Source organism: Sciurus carolinensis, chromosome 6 (genome assembly GCF_902686445.1).
Source record: "Sciurus carolinensis chromosome 6, mSciCar1.2, whole genome shotgun sequence".
In the NCBI taxonomy this organism is placed as follows: Eukaryota; Metazoa; Chordata; class Mammalia; order Rodentia; family Sciuridae; genus Sciurus; species Sciurus carolinensis.
Window position 1 is genome coordinate 148,986,861 of NC_062218.1, and position 18,139 is coordinate 149,004,999.

The window sequence follows — 18,139 nt, forward strand, 5'->3', positions numbered from 1 at the left end:
TTTCTTCCTCCTCCTGAATTCCCTTTCTCTGCTCCACTGAGCTCCCTTCTATTTTTGTGGATTCCCTGCTCCTGCTTTTACCTTTTGCTCTAGCTTCCACATGTGAGGTAAAGCATTTGACCCTTGATTCTCTGAGTTGGCTTATTTCACTGAGCATGATGTTCTCCATTTCCTCCATTTACCAGCAAATGCTACAATTTCATTCTTCAAGGTTGAATAGAACTCCATTGTGTATATATACCCTGTTCTTTATCCATTCTACTGCTGACAGGCACTTGGGTTGGTCCCAGAGCTTGGCTATTGTGAACTGAACTGCTGTCAATACTGATGTTCTTGTATGACTGTGGCATGCTGACTTTAGTTGTTTTGGGTGAACAGCAGGGAATGGGATAGCTGGGTCATATGGTGGTTCCATTCCTAGTTTTTTGAGGAATATTCATACTGCTTTCCAAAGGGGTTATACTCATCCGCAGTCCTGCCAGCAATGCATGAATGCACCTTTCCCTCACAACCTTGACAGCATTTGTTATTTGTATATTTGATAATTGCTATTCTGAGTGGAATAAGATGAAATATCACTATGCTTTTGACTGGCATCTTCCTGATTGCTAGAGATGTTGAACATTTTTTCATATATTTGTTGATAATTTGTATTTTGTGAAATGTCCATTTAGTTCTTTGGCCTGTTTGTTAATTGGGTCTTTTCTGGTGTTAAGCTTTTTGAATCCTTTATATATTTTGGATATTAATCTCATGTTGGAAGAGTAGCTGACCAAGATCTTCCATTCTGTAGGGTCTCTCTCCGTGCTCTTATTTTCTTTGCTGTGCAGAAGTTTTTAATTGGATGCTGTTTCTCTTCTTGATTCTTGATCTTATTTCTTACACTTCAGGAGTCTCGTTAAGAAAGTTGAAGCCTATGCCAATATGTTGGAGTGTTGGGCCTGTTTTCTTTTAGCAGGTGCAAAGTTTCTCTAATGCTTAGGTCTTTGATTCACTTTGCATTGACTTTTGTGCAGGGTGAAAAATAGGGATCCAGTTTTATTCTTTTTAATTTTTAAAATTTGTTTTAGTTATACATGACAGTGGAATGTACTTTGATACCTCATATGCAATGGAGTATAACTTCTCATTCTTTGGGTTATACATGATGTAGAATCCCAGTGGTTGTATAGTTATATGCGTACACAGGGTAACAGTGTCTGACTCATTCTACTATCCTTCCCTTTCCCATACCTCTCCACTCCCTTTAATCCCTTTTACCTAACCTAAAGTAACTCTGTTCTTGCCTAACCACCCTCTCCCCATTGTGAATTAGCATCTGCATATCAGAAAACATTTGACTTTTGGTTTTTTTGGGACTGACATTTCACGTAGCATGATATTCTCCAGTTCCATCCATTTATTGGCAAATGCTATAATTCTATTCTTTTTTAAGGCTGAGTAATATTCCACTGTGTGTATGTCTCTCTCTCTCTCTCTCTCTCTCTCTCTGTGTGTGTGTGTGTGTGTGTGTGTGTGTGTGTGTATAAAATCATATATTTTTAAAATTCTTCTGCATGTGAATATCCAGTTTCTCCAGCACCACTTGTTAAAAAGGCCGTCTTTTCTCCAATGTTTTTGGTACCTTTGTTGTATATCAAATTAGACTGTATCTGTGGATTTGTCTTTGTGTCTATTAGTCTTCATGGCTCTCTTTGGTGGAAACAGCATGCTGTTTTTCTCCCCCTATAGTTCTGTAGTGTAATTTGAGTTCTGGTCTTGTGATGCCTAAAGCATCACTCTTGTTCAGGATTGCTTTGGCTATTCTGGATCTCTTATTCTTCCAAATAAATTTTAGAACCTTTTTATAGTTCTGTGAAGAATGTCACTGGAATTTTGATGGGTATTGCATTGAATCTGTATTACACTTTTGGTACTATGGTCATTTTGACGATATTAAAGAACGTGGGAGATTTTTCTATCTTCTAAGGTCGTTTCAATTTTTTTCTTCTGAGGAAATAGGAAAAATGAAGAACTTTGGCATGCTTATGGAAGTTATTATTAATCCTTCATTATCTTTGTTAGATAGTGTACATAGAGATTTGAATTTCTTATTTCCAAACGACTTACTTTTGAAAAGTAAATTTTAAAGTGCGCTCAGAGTTTGACGGGTTTTCTTATGTATATTACACAAGAAACTGTGGACACCTGGATTTAATGAGTGCTTTCAATTTACAGCAATAAAACTTGAAATTAAAATAAAATGTTCTGTGTTCTAGAGTTTTCATTGTAAAGGGTTTTCACTTAATTGGTTAAATTTATTTCCAAGTATTTTTATTTATTTTTTTGAGGTTATTGTGAATGGGATAGGTTTCTTGATTTTTTTTTTTTTTTTTTTTTTTTTCCCCAGCTGGTTTATTATTGGAGTATGGGAAAGCGATTGATCTGTGTGTGTTGATCTTGTATCCTGGTACTTTGCTTAATTTTGTTGATCAGCTCTAGAAGTCTTCTGGTGGAGTTTTTTGGATCTTCTAAATGGATCCTGTCATCAGAGAACAGTTAATTTGACTTCAATTTTCCTGTTTCAGTCCCTTTATTATTGTTCTCTTACCTGGTTACTGTGGCTAGAGTTTCAAGGACTATGTTGAATAGGAGTAGTGAGAGTTTCTGAGAAAATGCTTTATTTTTCTCCCTTTAGTATGATGTTGGCCTTGAGTTTGTCCTCTATAGCCTTTCATTGTTGAGGTAAGTTCCTTCTATCTGTAGTTTCTCCAGGGTTTTTTTTTTTTTTTTTTTTTTTTTTAAAACATGAATGGGTACTGGATCTTTTTGAGTGCTTTTTCTGCATCTATTGATTGTGATGAATTACATTTTTTGATTTGGTTATATTGGACCAAACTTGCATCCCTGAAATGGAACCCACTTGATCATGATGTATTATCTTCTTCACGTGTCTTCTAATGTCATTTACCAATATTTTATTAAGGATTTTCACATATATGTTCATCGGGGATATTGGTCTGAAGTTTTCTTTCCTTGATGTGTTTGTCTGATTTTGGTAGCAGGATGATACTGGCTTCAAAGAATGAATTTGGCAGTGTTACTTCCTTTTCTATTTCATGGAATAATTTGACATGCATTGACATTAATTATTCTTTGAAGGCCTGATAGAACTTTCTCAGGACCAGAAGGATTCTCAGGATTTTCTTTGTTGGAAAGCTCTTTCTATTGCTGCTTTAATCTCATTTCTTTAATGTCATTGTAATGAGATTAAATGATCTGTTTAAGTTTTCTATATCCTTAGGGTTCAATTTGAGTAGGTCACATGTGTCTAGAAATTTGGCACTGTCTTCTAGATTTTATAGTTTATTGGAAAATTTCAAAATAGACTCCAATGATTCTCTGAATTTCAGAAATGTCAGTGGATAATCTTTTTTTTTTTCCTTTTTCATCTGTTGATTTGGGTCTTTCTATCACAACGCACACGCTTTTCTTGATCACAGGAACCAAAAGGGGGTTTATTCCACAAGTCTCAGACTTATATTGAGAACCTCAGCCTATCAGAGAGTAGACTACCAGGAAAGTCAGCCTATCAAGGAACAGTCTCCAGGCAGATACCAGGATCGCCTCATGTACAACAGCCAACCAGAGTTACTTCCTAAAACTTGTTTATGAGTGCAGCTATGTCTGGCAAGCTGCCAGGCGCCATCTTAGAGATCAGGCCACGGTGTGGCTCTGGGGCCCTCAGAGCCCGCCCCTGACATCTTTCTCTTTTGGTTTGGCTTCAGGTTTGTCAATCTTGTTTATCATTTCAAAGAATCAACTCTTTATTGCAGTGATCCTTTGTACTTTTTAATTCTAATTTCATTGTTTTAACTCTGATCTTCTATTGATTTTGGAATTCTCTTTTTTAGGGTATAATGGTTATTTGGAATCTTTTTTTTTTTTTTTTTTTTTTTTTTTTTTTTTTAAATGTAGGAACTTGGTACTGCAAAATTTCCTCTTAGAACTGCCCTCATACTGTCTAAGACATTTTTATGTGTTGTATCGCTATTCTCGTGTTTCTAAGAATTTTTAAATTTTGCCCCTGATTTCTTCTATGATTCATTCCTTATTAAAAATGTATTTAACCTGATGGTGTTAACATGTTTTTTATCTTGTCAATTTTTTTCATTTCATTCCATTAAAATCTAATAGGATGCAAGGAAATTATCTCTATTTTTTTTGTATTAGCTAAGACTTGCTTTATGCTCTAAAGTATGCTCTATTTTCAAGAAAGTTCTATGTGCTTCTGACAAAAGTGAATTCAGTTTCTGAATAAATGAAATATTCCCTCGATGTCTGTTAGGTCCATTTGATGAATAGTATTTTGCTTTTGAAGAGTCTTTGTCTGGATTATTTATCTAATTCAGAGGTGAATTGAACTAGCCCAGTATTACAATTTTGTCTATTTGATTCTCTATATTGAGAAGGGTTTGTTTCATGTACATATGAGCACTGACATTTGGGTCATAAATATTTACAATCATTATCTCTTGTTTTTGGATTATTCCCTTAACCAATATGAAGTGAGCTTTTTTGTCTCTTCTGATTAATTTTGGCTTGAAGTCTATTTTGTTTGATATAATAGTAGCTACCTCTGCTTGCTTTCGGTCTTCATTTGCATGATATATCTTTCCCCTTCAGCCTGTGGATGTCTTTGCCTGTAGGGTGAGTAGTTTTTTATAAACAACACATGATTGGGTCTTGTTTTTTAATATATTTTGTCAATCTCTTTTGATTAGTAAATTTAGACCTTTATATTCAGTATTCCAGAGATGATTTTTCTTGCCATTTTGAGTTATTTCTAATGTTTAATTCAGATGATTATCTTTAATTTACTGCCTTGCTAATGAGATTTTCCCCTACACTGGACCTCATTTTTATTTTTCATTTGCATGATGTATTTCATTGAGTATGATTTATAGTACAGACTTAAGGGTTATGAATTCTTCTAGTTTCTGCTTATGGAAGATTTTTATTCCGCAATTATTAAAGATAATTTTGCTGGAGATAGCAATCTTGATTGCCACCTGTTTTCTTTCAGGCTTGGTAATGTTATTCCAAGCTATACTGGCTTTTAGGGTCTCGGTTGAGAAATTAGTTGATATCGTCATTGGATTAACTCTAAATGTGAACCGTCATTTTTTTCTTACAGATTTGAAAATTCTATACTTACACTGTATGCTAGGCATTTTAATCATAAGGTGTTTTGGAGAGGATCATTTTTATCTTGCCTATCTGGGAACAAAAATGCCTCTTATATTTGGATTTCTACTTGTTTTTCAGGTTTGGAGAAAATTTTGATAGTATTTAATTGAAAAGGTTGTGCATTCCTTTAGCTAATATTTTATTGCCTTTGTACCAATAAGTCTTAGATTTGGTCTCAAAATATTATCCAGATTTCTTGAATATTCTGGTGATGGTCTCTTAGTATCTTTTCTTTGTTTTGAAGATTATAAACTTTTTGTTTTCAAGGCCTAAGAATGTCTTCAAATAGTCTAATATATTGCTAATGCTTTTCACTGAATTTGTAATTTGATTTATTGAGTCATTCATTTCCAGGATTTGTTTAGTTCTTTTTCAGAATCTCCATTGAAATGGTCTTCCACTTCCCATATTTTCTAAGTTCCTTTCTTATATCTTCTTCTAGTTCAGGGAACATCGTAGCTGAACTTTCCTTATTCTTTCTCTGACATTTCTTCACTGTGGTGTCAGTGGGATTAGTGTTAAGGTGTGGTGGGCTGTTTAGGATGGTTTGTTCACTTGCTTTTTTATGTTTACCAATCTGCTGGGATGATTATTGCTTCTACTTTTATGCAAGGGATTATTTAGTAAGCTTCTTTCTTAAATTCCTTGATCTGGGAGAACATCCGGGTATTGATACTTTCACACAACCTGTGCCCTTTGCTGTTCTCGGTATAAGCACCACCTTGAGAAGACGCTACACCCTATTTACTAATTACTTCAGAGCAAAGCTATGTACTAATCAACCTTAGGTAAAACAAACTTTTTGAAAATGTTCTCTACAGTTCCTGCAATCTAGGTATAAAATTATAGTAATATTCTGGGATAGGTGGAGAAAGTAGTTATTAAAGATAATAAAATTACTCTTACATTATACAGGAGCTGACAAGGGGAGAAGAGAAAAAACAAGCAAAGGAAAGAAATATCAAAAAAGAATAATATAAACCAAGGTGAAAAAGATGGATGGGGGTGGGATTTGCAGCAGTTTTAGGTAATGCAAGAGGGAAAATAGGGACTAAGAGGAGCAAGTGTAAACCTGAGCTATGAGAAAAGGATTCTAGCTCATGCTTTAAAAGAATAGAAGAAATACAATCAAATGGGTTGTGAGCACATTATTGAACACTAGGAAGACAACTATTGACTCAAAACAAAGGAATAATATATCTAAGATCAGAGGTATTTATAATTACCCACGACGGAGTACAGAAATGTCTTGGTCCTCCTTGTTTGGATTTCATCAGGATTTGGGACCTTTAGAAGATGCTCTTCACTCTTCAGTTGTGGATCATCCTAGAGGTGCTGGGCCACAGGAGCTATTTCCCTGGTGGCTATGAATTTTCACTAGCTGGTTCTATTTTATCAGCTCAGGGGCCGGAGCCTGCGTGGTTGGAGAGTGCTGTATCGGATCTCCTGTTCCTACTGGGTGAGGAGCACAGGGTGCAGGGCTCAGGACTGTCATGCTGAGTGCTGCAGGAGACTGCACCAGTCCTTCACACGGCCTTCTTTAAAATGGCATCTGCAAGTGTGGGACCTGTGACTGTGGGCTCTCTGTGTGCAGGTGGCCTCCCCACTGGCTCACTTAGATCACTAGGGTACCATCCCTGCGACAGGGATATGGAGTTGGTAGGCCCACCTGTGTCTGAGTTTCTGCTGCTTGTGGTTGTGAAGGGGGTGTGCCCACTGCCGGCTGCTGAGCTCCCTTTGGAGGAAGTGCTGTCTGAGCACTTGGCAGCTGCCTGCAGGTGGGGTCTCTCTGTGGACCCTCTGTGGCCCAGGAGCCTCTCCTGCTTGGAGCAGCTCTCCGTGGTTTTACCCATCACTGTGATGGGGTTAGGACATCAGCTGGCCTGTCTTTGCTGCAGCTGCGGCAGAGGCTGTGTGGAGTGCTGGGTTGGGGCTGGCTCGCCCTGGGAGGAGTTGGCTTTTGGGTCAGCTCCACCCCACTCCCCTAGCCTGAGGTGTGGGAGTTAGTTTCAGTAACCTTCAGCTAGCAGCAATTCCTTCACAAATTCCTTCTAGATGGGTGACTGAGACCATCTGCTTCTGAGGTATTCCCTCTGCTTTAATTTGTTGCTGTCTGAAGGTGGAGCGAAACTGTGCGGATTTAATTTCTTCTAGGGAGGCTGACCAGCTGTGGACTCTACAAAATGGCTGCCATTCCTGGCCCAGCTGACAGTACCCAATCTGAGTTAAACTCCTTGATCTCTTTCTTGGTCTTTGCTATTCTTGTTGGATTTTTAACTCAGTATGCCTTTCTTTCCAGCTGTTAAGGAAGTAAATTCAGATACTTTTTCTTTCCCTCTTTTTGTTGCCCTTCCCTACTGCTCCCACCTCAGTCAGGATTCAGGGTCAAGGAATTCTTCCTTTTTTCTGTTCTAGTAACCAAACTCCAAGTACCTCCAAGTCTCAGATTGTCTAATATTGAGCTTTAGAGTATTTACTCTGTCACTTTCTGGTCAGCTGTTCTTTTATTCCTTCTTGTAAAAGATTGGAGGGGTCAAGGATTGCTGATTAGATCTGCTCTGCCATCTTTCATAAGTAATTTTTCAATGTAGTTTTTCAGATAAACTCCAAATAGAGCATCATTATGTACTTCTTAAAGAGTGGGTATAGCACCAATCCTTTTTCTGGCTTTCAAGGTATCCAGTGTTCTCTTTATAGACCTTCCAGCACTTGCACAGCAGAGCAACCTAGGCCTGGGATCGCAGGAGAGGGAGTCCATAAAATGTGGAATGATCTCTTGTGATAGCTGTTATTTTGATGCCTCAGGAAGCATCAAGGAGGAGGTGAAGAAAGAGGCAGAGCTGTTCCAAGCCCACAAAAGGACAACAAGGAGACCAGCTTATTTAGAAGGAAAAACAAAGCTCCAGTGTGTAGAGAGAGACCTCCGGGTCTTCTGACGGATACTTCTTTCTTTCCCGTTGGAGCTCACAAAGCCCCTTTCCTGTTTCCCTTGGGGGTGTGTATAGGTTCAGCCCTGAGAGCAATCTGGCAAAATATACTACAGCATTAAATGTGAACATTATCTTTTAACTCAGCTACTACTCTATAAATATGACTGGGGAAGGGAAAAAGATCATACAAGGTTTTTATCCTCTTGGTTTGTTAAACTGCAAACGGCCTAGGAATCTAACAACAGAAAATTACAAATTGATCACATACACACACACACACACACACACACACACACACACACACACAGAGACAGTACAAATGCGTATGTAGTACATTTATAGTATATATGTAAATATTTGTAGATATAGTCTTAAAATGACATTGTAGAATATTTACTAAAAAGTAAAAATGAGATTAAATAGCATGTATTTTACTTTCATTTTAATTATACATATTTGAGGTACAGTGATAATTCATTACAAGCATACAATGTATAATAATCAAATCAGGGTAGTTAATATATCTATCTTTAAGCATTTCTGATCAAATCAGGATCTAATATTTCTATTTTTTTTACCATTACTTGGTGTGTGGCGACTTCAATCTCCTGTCTTCCAGTTGCCCATCCCATATATTGTGGGTTGTTGTGAATGAAGCCCCCTCACTGTGCTGGAGGGCCCTAGAGCTTTTTCCTCCTCTGACTGTACTTTGGTGCCTAACCAGTTGCCCTCTCTCCATCTCCTCCTACCCCTGTCCAACCTCCAGTGATCTTTCTATAGACAGATTAAATTTTTAGCATCTTCTTAAAAATTACTTTTTATTTTTTTATTTTACTTTTAGAGTTTTTAGCATCTTTATATGAGAGAGTATATGGCATTTGTCTTTCTGTATCTGCCTTATTTTGCTTAAGAAATCCTATCATTTTTCTGCAAATGATAGAATTTCCTTTTATTCAAAGGATTGAATGATATTCTGTTGTAGGTGAAAACCACATTCTCATTATTTGTCCATTTAGGTTAATTTCATACTTGGCTGTCGTGAATAGTGCAGGCATCTCTTTGATACGCAGCTACAACTTCCTTTGGGTATTTACCTAGAAGTAGCATTGCTGGATCCTATGGTAGGTCTAGTTTTAGTTTTCTGAAAGGACTTTGTATTGTGTTCCATAATGGTTGCACTAATTGATATTCACACCAATAACGTATTAAGACTTCCCTTTTCCCCACATCCTCGCCAATATTTATTTTGTCTTTTTTGATAATAGCCTTACTAGGGTAAGAAGACATCTTACTACAATCTAAATTTGCATTTCCCTGAAAACTAATGACGGACATTTTTTTCCCATTAAATTTGCTGGGCATTTGACCTTCTGTGAAGCTACTATTCACATCCTTTGCCCATTTTAAAATTGGACAAACTTATTGTCTTGAGTTCCATATTATTCTGAATATTAACCCTGTCAGATGAATTGTTGGTGAATATTTTCTTGTTGTCTCTTTACTCTGTTCATGGTTTACTTTTCTCTGCAGAAGTTTTAAAATTTGTAATCTCATTTGCTTATTCTTGCTTTAAAGATCTTGTCCCCCACATACTTATTTATACTGACATCTTGAATTGTTTGCCCTGTGTCATTATTAGTATTATTTATTATTATTATTATTATTATTATTATTTTTTTTTTTTTAGTTGTTTCAGATCTTACATTTAGGTCTTTGGTCCACTTTGAGTTGACTTTTGTATAGAGTGAAAGAGATCAAATTTCAGTCTTTTTCATGTAAAGGACTAGTTTTCCCAGTATCAATTATTGAAGAGATTGTCATTTTTCCAATATATATTTGTTTTAAAAATCACATTTCTTTCAAAAATCATTTGACTGTCATTGTGTGGAATTATGTCTGGGATCAATATTCTGTTCCCTTGGTCTTATGTGTCTTTATTTTTTTGCCAACACCATGTTGTTTTGATTACTATAACTTTGTGGTATATTTTGAAACTAGATATTGTGATGCTTTTAGCTTTGTTCTCATTGCCCCAAATTGCTTTGTCTATTTGGAGTCTTTTGTGGTTCCACAAGAATTTAGAATTTTTTTTTTAAAGCTTCATGAAGAATGTCATTGATATTTTGGTGGGAATTGCATAAATCTATAAATCACTTTGGGTAGTGTGGATATTTTAACAATATTGTTCCAGTCCATGAACATGGGATGCCTTTGCATTTTTTTTTTTTTTTTTGGTGTCTGCTCACTTCAAATTCTTTCAATGGAGTTTTAAATCTTATAGTTATCATCTACAGGAATATACAGTATTCATTGTATTTGAGATTTCAACAACAGAATATTGTATATTTGTGCACATCAGTGGAGATGACTCCATTCTTGGGATCCCTCTTGGGGAGTGCACATCTTGTCTTTAAAAGAGCTACTTTATTTGGGATGGGAGTGGCGTGAGGTGAATCCCAAATAAGAAAAAATGCTGCTACTGTTGCCCCAAGTAGTGAGGGAGCTACGTTAGTCACCTTTCCCTGAGCGTAACAAATACTTGGAGATAAATCGACTGAAGAAGAGGAAAGATTAATTTGGGCTCCTGGTTTCAGAGGTTTTGGTCTACAGCCCGCTGGGTCCATTGCTTCTGGGCCTGTGACAAGGAAGTGTATCATGGTGGGCAGCACCTGGTACAGCCGGGCTGATCCCCTCATGGTGGGAAGGGAGTGGAGGGGAGGAAGTCAGGGCATGGGGGCATGCTCTGGAAGGAGATTTTGGGACCTGAACTCCTTCCTCTCTTTTGTTTCCCAGGCGCCATGACATGAAGTCATTACAGACATGAAATGCACTCCCTCTAATGGAGTTGTCTCCACTGATGTGTGTGCGCATGTGCATGGGTGTAGATACGCTATCTTGTAATTGAAATCTCAAACACAATGGATACTGCTTCTATATTTGCACAGACTGTAAAGATAGGTGTTTAAAAGTGATCGAAGAAATTGAAGTGTACACGCACGAAAACTGGAAAGACCTCCGCTGGAGGGTTTCAATACCTCCCGGGAATGCGTCAGGGTGGTGGCCAAGCCTTTAGCACAGGAGCTTTTGCAGGGACGCTCGTGCAAACCCTAGCAGAAGTGTTTTGGAGGGAGTTGGGATCCAGAAAGGCTGCACTTCATGTTTGGGAAGGGAGGGAAAGTGCTCCTCCCTGGCATCCCCCTGTCCTCCAGCCACCTGGACTTCCTCCCTCTGTCCCCAAGCACAGACGTGGAGAGGAGAGACATGTAAAGAGGGATGAGAAGTGGCTTCTGCAGAGCACGTGGTGTTCTAAGCCCACTCTGTCCTCTAAGATTCTTCCCCCCTCTATTCTCCGCTGCTTTTGTGCCAGTGACCTTGAGATGGAGGTCGAGGGGCAGCTGGACAAGCACGGGGCAGCGTCCACAGTGATTCTCCCGGGGCACCAGGAATTTAACTTCTTTCCTTTAGAAAAACTTTGGGTGAAGGCAGAAGATTCCATCAGCCTTGTGGGGGCTTCCTTGAGGGCTTCCCCACACAGCCGCAGGTGACTGGCTATGTTGGTTGCTATGGGCAGGGGTGCCTTCTGACTACCATTTTGTAAAGGTGCTTTCCACTCTTTCCTAAAAGTCTGGAACCTGGGGATTTGGGTCCCTACTAAATGCATGGCATTTTGTTTTTTATTCTATAATTCTACACATAGTTTATGAACTTTATCACTTATTTTTTGCAACATATCTTTACTCTGCAGCTAAGACAATTGGGGTTTTGAGAGCTTCGTGACTTCCATAATGTCGCAGAGTAGAGCTGGGTTATCCAAGATCAGTATGGCAGTGAATCAAAAATTCCAAAGGGCCAGAGGTGAAAATTTAAACGCTCTGGGGCGAGGTAACCTGGGGTTGGGAGTGGGGAGGGTTTTACTTGCATAAAAATCAGGCTTAGAAAGGCACATTGGCAGCAGGAATGAATCCAGAGGACCTGATGCTGAGGAAATAAGTCAGACACAGAAGGACAAGTACCACACCATCCCACATACGTGTGGATCTAAAGAGAGATGTTTAATTCACAGAAACAGTAGAAAAGTGATTGCCAGGGGCTGGGATATGGGAATTAGGGGGATTTTGCTTAAAGGGCAGAAACTTTTTAGGAGATGAACAAGTTTTGAACCCTGTGTACAGCATGAGCTCCACAGTGACTGTCTACTTGAAGTTTGCTAGGACAGCAGGTCTGGGTCCTCGTCATGCTGACACACCAACGTAGCCATGTGAGGAGACGGGTGGTATGTTCACTGGCTTGAATGTGGTCGCCACAGCCCACATGTACAGTGAGACATACCATCGTAAACCTGGAGCATGTACAATTTTTGGCAGTTGTATCTTGGTAAGGACGAGGGTAGGGCGGAAATATCTACCGGCTACTATTTTTTTCTTCTGAGCAAGAAATAAAAGGGTAACTAAAAACTGCAGCTTGAGGGAGCAAGGCTAGCAATTATGAGAAAAATGACCCCAAACAATGACGTGACCTTCACTTGACATTGGAATTTGTCGCCAAATATTTAAACAGAGTGAGTTTTGGCTTAAAGACAATCTTATCTATAAATTACCTTAAGTTAATCTCTTTCCCTTGAAAACTGTGTTGGGCAAAGAATGGTCTGAAACCACATGTATCAAAATTGCCCAGAGTGCTTGAATTGGGAATTTGAATTCTTAACTGGTTTCCTTTTATCAATCTGTTCAGTCAGAAAACCAGTAATGGAGAAAGATTTAATGCAGTCAGTTATTTTATCAGTTGTTTATGGTGGGTAACAAAATATCCTCAGACCAGTAGCTGGCGAGAACAACCATTTGCTATTGTTCAGGAATCTCTTGGTTGACTGAATTGCTTTTCAAGACTGGGCTCTCACATGCCTATGGTGGACGTCAGGCCAGCTGGGTGGCTGTGACTCTAGGGAAATAGGTCATCCTCCACGACAGCTCTTTCTCCAGCAGGCGAGCCTGGGCTTATTCACGTGGAAACTAGCAGCAGTACACAGTCTTTTCAGAGCTAGAATCAGAACTGACACGGTATTGCATTTGCTACAGTTGATCAGCTAAAGGAAGTAGGAAGACCCAGCTACCCTCACGAGGTAGAAAAGTGGGTTCCATTTTTTTGATGGCAGAAGCTTTAAAGTCACATTGCAAAGACCACAGAAAGGATGGGATTAATGGAGATCATTTTCTGCCAACGTGCTAGTTTCCCCTCATCCCTGATTTTGCTTTTCCTTTACCCATAGTCAACCCTGGTCTGAAAATGTTAAATGGAAAACTCTAAAAATCAACAGTTAATAAACTCTTAAAACTTCTGCACTGTTGAGTAGCATGACAAAATCTCACTCCATCCCCACTTAGTTTACCCCAGTTGCCAGGGTGACTGTTGGGTGTGGCAGTGCTTTGTTCAAGTGACCCTTACTGGTCTTAGTAGTGGCCCCAAAGCACAAGAGTAGTCGTGCCCGTGGATCAGATATGCTCAAGGGCAGCAGTAAAGTGCTTCCCTTTATGTGAAGAAGTGAAAGTTCTGAACTTGATGAGAGAAGAAGATGCAAGATCTGATGCCAAGTTTTCTAAGATCTACAATAAGAAGAAACCATCATTGACCTGTGAAATTGTGAAGAAGGAAAAAGAAATTTGTGCTGTTGCACTTTAAACCAAGCGAGGTACAGCCACAGCCCGTGACAGATGGCTACCGGGATGGAAAAGGCATTAAGTTTGGTGGGGCACGTGAACAGAGGGCATGTTCTAATTGAAGGCTGCGTGTTGCGCCATTAATTCACACAGAAGACTTCAGCAAGGGATCCACTGAAATGACACCATGCCATTTGCTGCAAGTAAGCCATGGTCACGTGGATTCAGGAACAGGTTTTTGGACTGAAAAACCTAAAAATGGGGAGCCTACCTCTGTTGATGAAGCTGCTACCACATAGCTGGCAGAGTTGAAGTTGGTGAAGGAGAAAGGATACCTTTCAAAATAAGTTTTTGGGTGGGAGATCAGCTGCACCAAAATGAAGCTGAATATTTCCCTCCCAGCCACTGGCTGTCAGAAACTCATTGAAGTGGACGATGAATGCAAACTTTGTACTTTTTATGAGAGGCGTAGGGCCACAGAAGTTGCTGCTGACGCTCAGGGTGAAGAATGGAAGGGTTATGTGGTCCGAATCAGTGGCAGGAATGACAAACAAAGCTTCCCTATGAAGCAGGGTGTCTTGACCCATCGCCGAGTTCATCTGCTACTGAGTAAGGGGCACTCTGGTTACAGACCAAGGTGTACTGGAGAGAGAGTGCAAATCTGCTCCAGGTCGCATTGTGGATGCTGATCTGAGGGTTCTTAACTTGGTTATTGTAAAAGGAGAGAAGGATATTCCTGGACTTATGGATTCTACTGTACCTCGTGGACTGGGGCCCAAAAGAGCTAGTAGAATCTGCAAACTTTTCAATCTATCTAAGGAAGACAATGTCTGCCAACATGTTGTCAGAAAACCCTTAAACAAGGAAGGTAAAAAACCTAGGACCAAAGCACCGAAGATCCAGCGTTTTGTTACTCCACGTGTCCTGCAACACAAGCGCCGGCGTATGGCTCTGAAGAAACGGCGTACTAAGAAAAAGAAGAGGCTGCAGAATATGCCAAACTTTTGGCCAAGAGAATGAAAGAAGCCAAAGAAAAACTCCAGGAACAGATTGCCAAGACACACAGGCCATCCTTTCTGAGAGCTTCTACTTCTGAGTCTGAGTCCAGTCAAAAATAAGAATTTTTAAGAGTAACAAGTAAGATCTGACCTTCAAAAAAATAAATTTTTGGTTAGTTATTATTTATCTCTTACTGTGCCTAGTTTATAAACTTTATTAAACCTTATGATGGGTAGGTATACCTAGGAAAAATGGGAGGTAGAGTTTGGTACTATCCACGGTTGTTGGGATCCTCGGGGGGTCTTGGAGCACATCTCCCGAGGAAGAGGGGGCACTGCTTTGTCTATTAGGGTTATAAAGGTGGAGGAAAGGAATAGGAAGAAAAAGGAATATGCTGTCGATTAGTGTTGCTTGATGAGGAAGCCGTTGGTCTGGAGCCCACCTAGGTGGCTCTGGGGCCTCCAGGGGCTGTGCCCTGCTGCGGGATTGCTGGAGGGACACCACCTCTGTCCATGCCAGAACCAGGACAACTTTCTTGTCTGTTTTCAGCTTGATGCATGTTGGTCGAACCTAATCAAAAGCCCTAGCGTGGACTGGGGTTGTGGCTCAGTGGTAGAGCACTTGTCTAGCATGTGTGAGGCATTGGGTTCGATTCTCAGCACCACATATCAATAAATAAATAAAATAAAGGTAAAAAAAATTAGATTGCTAGTTTAAAAAAAAAAAGCCCTAGCGTCAGAATCGGAAGTGTAACACCTTGGCTTCCGGATCTGGCAATGTGCCTCTAGCAGGGCACAGAGGGGGACAGAATTGTCACATCGCTGAGATTCTTATCACAGAAAAGCATGAGACCCATTGCTCTACCGTGCTCCAACTCTCAGGGAGTAGTACATGTAAGCTCCATTCCAAAGATGAGCGCTGGCCAAGTCCACTGCCAAGTGGTGAATTCCCAGGGACTTACCACTTTGGACGAGGGCTTGGCTGGAGATAGGAATAGGAACTACGGAATGAGTTTGAATGGGCAAGAAGACGCCCAGATTTTAATGTCATTTGGCAGTATTTCAAAGGAGCTTATCTTTATGGAAAAAATACAGTAAATATAAAAGTCTTGATGTTCATCCTCTGTCCTATGGCCAGTGGTCAGTCATTACGGTCACAGAGCATTTGCAGGTAGGGGTATGTTAGTGGAGTAGAGAAAAGCAGGCAGTCAGAACCAAAAAGATCAAATATATTCATCAAGTGGAAGTGATAAAGCAAAATGTCAGTCTGCTTAAAGTCTGCGTTAAAACAAAAAAGGCCACAACTCTAGATTCTTTAATAATAAGAAGAAATTTATAGACCTATTAGAGAAATTCAGTAGCTGCCACTTTGAATCAGTCACTAGCTACTCCAGCTGTCCAGAAACAAAGTGGGGCAAGGGGTGGGGAGGCAGAACGCAGGAGGAGAGTCCGCACAAGGCCGGGTCTGCGGCCGAGGAATTTGTAGAAAATTTGCACCGAATACCCTGGAAGCTCAAGTACGGATGCTGAAGACATTGAAATTCACTGTGCACTGATGGCACAGTGATGTGTTTTAGGTAAGCATCACTTTCCTGTAAGAATGGTTTAACTGTGATCATTTCTACTGGGGATGAATCTTTTGTCTGAAACTGGCCTGCAGATGGGGAAAAAACATAAACACATAATCTTGGCTCATAAGGCTTCTCGTACGCCTTTCCTGTTCATTGTGTGTATCATGAAACTGGGGCCCAAAAGCTCTCGAGGCTGATCTGAGGCCACACAGCTGATGAAGGACAAAATCGGGACCAGATTCCAGCTTCCCACACCCGTGGGTTTATACCCTCTAATTCTGCTATAGTTTGCACCTTGTATTTTGACAGATGCCCAACTTGTATCCAAGTGGAACTTGAAGGTTGTTCTGATTCATCAGGATCACCTGTGAGTAATTTTTCAAAATGCACCTGAGGCCAAATCAGAAATTCAGAAGCAGAACTTTGGGGTGGAAGAACAGAGACCTAGGACGGTGTATTTAAAAACAAAAAACCCCACTGATTTTGCTATGATTCCAATGTCCTGCCTTCCATTTACCGGCCCCACCCTCTGCTAGGCACTGATTGGCAGAAGAGAGATATTTTCCCACTGTCTACACACTTCCTGTTTGGGAAGGCTGTTGCTAGCCTGAAGTTCCTTCTTGACTTAGTGACTTCTTGAGAGACTCGCAGGGTGTCTACCCTTATTAGAGATTTCTATTGGCTTGTCCTTTGTACCCAGGGTGACAGTGTTAAAATTAAAGGTATTAGCCATCATCAGGTTGGCCCTTCTGAGTGTGTGCAGTCCAGAAAAGTGTGGGACAATGTTCAATTGAGGCCACCTCAGGTATCAGTCCCCACTGATGGTTGTGCATTTACCCAATGGTGAGTATAACTTCTTAGGGAGGAGAACCAGTTTATCTAGTGATAATGGGTCAGAAGAGACCTTGTCTCTTGTCCAGTGTGATATCTGCAGCTCCTGGAAAAGTTTGTGGCGTACTCGAGGTGTTCAGTTAATATTTATTGATTAAATGAAAAGAGTTCCTCAAGGATATCAGGTGTGGAACATCTGTATTTAATACATATGGAGTCACCAAGGGTTTTTAGAAGTGTTGGTTGGATTCTGAGTGCAGTCGGGATTCACCTAGTAAAGCGCCACAAGGCCTAAGGTATGAAGATAAATCGTAACCCTCCTAGGTGTTCAGAATCAATTTCACACCTCATCCGTTATCATGAGCAGAATGTGTGCGAAAGTCCCCTCACCATGGTAATATGTCAGCGGGCAAAAATAAAAATCGCCTGAAGATCAGAAAAGGGAACAGTTATAGTCCATGGTGCTTAATCAGCTCCCCAGACACTGATGGATTTCAGGGGATATTTACATTTGAATCATGGCATCCAGAAAGTCTCAAGAACTCAGTATATGGGCAATATGGAAGCAATTTAAAAAGTCATTTCTCATTATCTGTAGCCAGGAAACTAAGTCTTTGTAGAAGTGTTCTTTAAGGAAAAGTACAGAACTAGGAATAATGTATTGCCTGGAATAATGGAGTGTGGGTCTGCCAAATCCTCAGTGTCCCTTGCAGATGTCATTAACCCATCTGTCTGCTCTCCTGCTAGGTCGGGGTGCAGCCTCATTGCTTAATCCAAGACTCTAAGATACCACTACTGGTTCATCCACGTTGGCAATAAATTCATTGACTGTCACTGGCCTAGCAGTTTTCTTTGACTATTATTTCTTTGGAAAATGACATTGGTAGGTAATAAGAGAAGGAAAAAAGCAAATGAAACACCATGGA

At 40.0% G+C, this 18,139-nt stretch overlaps 1 pseudogene; it reads left to right on the top strand.

The window, feature by feature from the left end:
- Positions 1 to 14,190: 14,190 nt before the first annotated feature.
- On the top strand, positions 14,191 to 14,931 carry LOC124987410 (40S ribosomal protein S6-like; annotated as a pseudogene).
- The last annotated feature ends 3,208 nt before the right edge of the window (positions 14,932 to 18,139 follow it).